We start from the raw sequence: 5,061 nt of genomic DNA, 5'->3' as shown, positions 1-5,061 counted from the left end.
ATGCCTACTATAGAAGAATAGGGACACGGTAGCTCAGTGGGTTAAGACGCTGAGCTTGTCGATCAGAAGGTCGGCAGTTTGGCGGGTCGAATCCTGAGTTCCGCGTAACAGAGTGAGCGCCTGTTACCTGTCCCAGCTTCTGCCAACCTAGCAGTTCGAAAGCACGTAAAAATACAAGTAGAAAAATAGCGACCACTCTGGTGGGAAGGTAACAGCGTTCCGTCCGCCTTTGGTGTCTAGTCATGCCGGCCACATGACCACGGAGACGTCCTCGGACAAGCGCTGGCTCTTCGGCTTTGAAACTGAGATGAGCACCGGCCCCTAGAGTCGGAAACGATTAGCACGCACGTGCGGGGGAACCTTTACTGTAGAAGATGAGAATGCTACAGGTGCCCATGACATTATCTATTAATGAGAAATCAGAAGTGTCACATCTTTACTATTAAATATAAGAAAAGTACCAAACTAGTCTAGATTCCTGGATTTCTAGGAAGTTTCATGTTGAAATGTTGGCCCTGCTTTTCCAGAGTGACTAAGGCTGATTAGATTCTGATGACCAGCTGGATGTAAATATCCCTCTCTGCTTCCGCTGTCTGACACTTTTCACACAATATGTTTTAAGCCCTTTGTTAAGCCAAACGAAGACAGGTGGGGGTAAAACTAAACCATAATCCATCATTTATAAACCCGAAGAAATTGATGGAAGGAGGGTACTATATTGTGCAAATGCAATCATAGGTCCTTTTTGACTTGTACCAAACCAGGATACAAGTAGGCCCGCCATCTATGAGTCATCCTTAACTTGTTTAGTCTTCCATATTCCAACCACATCCAACAGCAAGACTCAGATATCAGTGCTGCGAAATCCAGATGCAAAGACCAGCAAAAAATTAGTGACTTTTTAATCTCTTTGCTACAATCTAGGGGCTCTTTGTATTTCAACAATTGAGTTATGCCATCCTCAAGATATGGATGTTCTGTTAGCTTTGTCCCCTCTTATCTTGGAAGAAGGCTGAGTGACTGGAAACAAAGACTAGGGGAAAGCAAAGGTCAGGCCAGAATAATTTTCTGCTGATTTAAAAATGGATGGATAGCAGTTCAACTCAGCAGAATGAAAAAAGCCTCAGGACAGCCACCTTATTTTTGTTTTCCTTAGCTGTGCTTTTAAAGCAATGTATACAGTAATTCAAGGATGGGTGGAGACCACCGTGCCCTTGACAAAAGAAAAGGGCTAAATCCAACTATCTGGAAGACAGGACGGTATTTTAGAGGTTTCCCAGTTACTACAAGTGGAAATAGAATCATTTGGCAGCTGTGAATCACCTGGAGCCACCCCATTGCATCATTTAGTGGACCCGAAAAACAGCCCAAGCATCTTTTTTGTGCAAACTTGTTCCAAGGATGGAAAATTATGCAAGAGACAAGGATCATTTTAGATATTTCTACAGCACATTTACTCAGGGCACATGAAGGCAACTGAATGTACTCATAAATTTAGGAGTACATCAGATATCAGGGTAAGGAATCGCCTTTTGCAAATCCTTCACATGTATTGGATTACAACTCCTATCATCCTTTATTAGGCTGGCCGATAGACTTTGGCTACCTTGATCCTACGCCTTGGAAATGATGACTGCTTGTATGTCAGTGGAGATTCTCAATCATACAGGTTTATGAAATCCTTTCATTCCCCACCAGTCAGAGCTGAAGTAGCTTCTTGGATGTGAAATGTTTTCGAAGGAAAGAAAACCAAGAAAGTCCAGTTGACTTTTGGAAAAAGCATCTTTTGGATGACTGATTGTCATTCATCCCAACTTGAGGATGCTAGGCTGGAGGGAAAAAAACTTGTCTCTCGAACAGTTGTGTTGAGTCAATTTAAACTTGGCATTAAACCTATCTTTCAATGAGTTAACCACATGGCAATCAATTTAATTGAAACGGAGTTGTGTCATGTGGCTCCTGCAGCATAGTTGAGCTCTGAGTCCAACCACATACTTAGAACTCTTCCTCAACTCAAAGGAGTGAATTTGATGGATTTATCAGGAAGTCTTCCTTTAGTTGCTTAATGACAGTGACAGGGGAAGAATGAACTTGCAGTGTTGCATGCAGTTTAAAATGCATTCTTAGACCCTGAGCAAGAATTTCAAAATTCAGAGACTAACTGAAAACGTCCGGCATAGGCAGCAAATTTTCAAGACCAGTAGGGTGGAGAGGGGAGAAAGAGGAAAGAGGAGGATAAAACAAAATAATGGACACTTCCAATTTTTAATGGGAATAAAGTTTTGAAGATTTACATGGACAATATCTTTAAAACAGTATGGATGAAAGCAGAGCAATATGCACAGGTACCCTTTGGCTTAAAATCATTTGTTTAGTGACTGCTAAAAATTACAGTGCACCGAGAAAAGTAACTTATAACCAGTCCTCACATCCCAATAGTTGTGTGTTCAAAATTCTGGCTCTAGGCAACCAGCATGTGTTTACGACTGTTGCAGCACCCTGGGGATCTTCTGGTAACTATTTCTGACCTTCCCAGCCCTTTCCCAACAAGCATAATCAACAGCTGCTATTATTATATTTGATTTGGGAGCAGGGAAGTGCTTCCGAGTTGAAAGGATTGAACAGTGACATGAGGGGATGCTCAGTTGGGAGCTCTTTTCATGACCCCCATTAAAAGTTGCCCATCAAAGTGGTAGCCATTTATCTGCTCACAGCTGCCCACTTTTACGCTGCTGAGTTGGCAGGAAGTGTAGCATTTGCTGGGAGCTCGACGTGAGCCTCACAATCTTCAGCCCAGCATCCTAACCTCATGAGCTACTGCACTCCAGTTGTAAGGCAAGCTGAGTTGGCTTAACCACCATGAAAAGAAAAGAAAAAAAAAGTAAAATCAGGTGCAATTCACTTAGCAGCCACCTTGCTTACCAATGGAAATTTTGGTCCCAGATGCGGCCATAAATTTGAGGACTACCTGTATAGAGCTTTATTTATTTATTACAAAAATGCATGCTGTATCCTGAGTTTCAATTGACTACCAGTCCAGAGAAGGCTGGATATTAGAGAATAGAAAGCTGGGGGGTGAATACCAATCTCTCTTTCCCCCCCCCTCCCCACACCCCAAAAATAACGATCCAATTTGAGAGCAGTTTGATGAAGGGATCCGGAGATCTTAAAAATTAGCTCCCCGCGTTTGAAGGGTTCCAATTATTGGTATCGCGGTTCTGAATTTTAGCTGAGCTGTTTTTGCTTTCCAGATCTTGGGGGGAAATTCCCACGCTTCTTTATCTCCGAGACTACCTTTAAAGCAAGTCACGTGGTGCAGAGCATTTAATTTTTGGGTAGCTGATTCCTCTGCCTCTTTTCTGCGGCGGAACTCGAGCTGAGCTTGCATCAAGCAAGAGCAGGGGTCTTCAAACTTGGCCCTTTTACGACTTGCGGACTTCAACTCCCAGAATTCCTCAGCCAGCAAACCTGGCTGAGGAATTCTGGGAGTTGAAGTCCGCAAGTCATAAAAGGGCCAAGTTTGAAGACCCTTGAGCAAGAGCTTTGGGCTTAGCTGACCGCTCTGCTCATTTGCGGCTACGATTTTACGAGAAACGATTACATTACACAACAGAAGCAGCTGTTGAAAAGTGCGACGAAAACTTTTTTTCCCTCGTTACTTTTTTTTAACTGAAAAGTTTTACAATAAAATATTAAGTTCTTCCCTCGTTACTTTTGATGCTTTTTTAAAAAGTCTGGAGCAAAGCACCTGAAAAAGTTCAGAGCTTTTATCCATTGGCTCGCAAGCAGGGTCACCATCCTGAGAATCTTTGAATTCTTACGGGAGAGAGAGAGAGAGAGAGAGAGAGAGAGAGAGAGAGAGAGAGAGAGAGAGAGAGAGAGAGAGACAGAGAGAGAGACAGAGAGAGAGACAGAGAGACAGAGACAGAGACAGAGACAGTAAGAGAGAGAGTCAGAGAGAGACACACAGAGAGACAGTCCGAGAGAGAGAGAGAGAGAGAGAGAGAGACAGACAGACAGACAGACAGAGAGAAAGAGACAGTAAGAGAGAGAGTCAGAGAGAGAGACACAGAGAGACAGTCAGAGAGAGAGAGAGAGAGAGAGAGAGACACAGAGAGAGACAGAGACAGAGACAGAGAGAAAGAGACAGTAAGAGAGTCAGAGAGAGAGACACAGAGAGACAGTCCGAGAGAGAGAGAGAGAGAGAGAGAGACAGACAGACAGACAGACAGAGACAGTAAGAGAGTCAGAGAGAGAGACACAGAGAGACAGTCCGAGAGAGAGAGAGAGAGAGAGAGAGAGAGAGACAGACAGACAGACAGACAGACAGACAGACAGAAAGAGACAGTAAGAGAGAGAGTCAGAGAGAGACACACAGAGAGACAGTCCGAGAGAGAGAGAGAGAGAGAGAGAGACAGACAGACAGACAGACAGACAGACAGACAGAGAGAAAGAGACAGTAAGAGAGAGAGAGAGGGCGCGGGGGGGGGGGGCAAGTACCAAACCGGGACACAACAGGTTAACAAGCCAGCACGTGGCAGCATGAAAACAAGGCGTGCAAAACAGTTAAAACAGGTGTTTTGCAATCTTGGCTGTTTTGAAGAAGGGTGGACTCCAACTCCCATAATTCCTTAGCCGACACTGAATTAAACTAACGTGAACTAAAAAAAAATGCACTAAGGACGCTTACCAAAAAAACAACAACCCCCAAACAAAATAAAAGCAGGAATCCTAACTCCCTCGCTCCTCTGCAGACGTCCCAGCCAAATGGCATCGACTCGATCGGCGATCGATTGTGCCTCGGCGATAACACCGGAGGCGAAAGAAAGAAACCCAGTTGCGCCCTCCTCCCTGCGAGGGGAGGGGGGGGGAGAGAGGTTTTTTTTTTTCATCGATATATCCGCTCTCGACTCGCCCAACTTGGCTGGCTTCCAGGAGGAGGTGAGGCGCGCGAGGCTTCCTCCGGAACGCCCCCGCTCCTCCTCATTGGCTGGGTGAAAGCCGGCGAGCCACGGATTGGTCGGAGGCTCTCCTTTTTTTTTTTTAGGCGCGACCCGCCTG

The sequence above is a fragment of the Vipera ursinii genome, assembly GCF_947247035.1.
Source record: "Vipera ursinii genome assembly, chromosome: 10".
Lineage (NCBI taxonomy): Eukaryota > Metazoa > Chordata > Lepidosauria > Squamata > Viperidae > Vipera > Vipera ursinii.
This window is presented reverse-complemented; position numbering follows the sequence as displayed.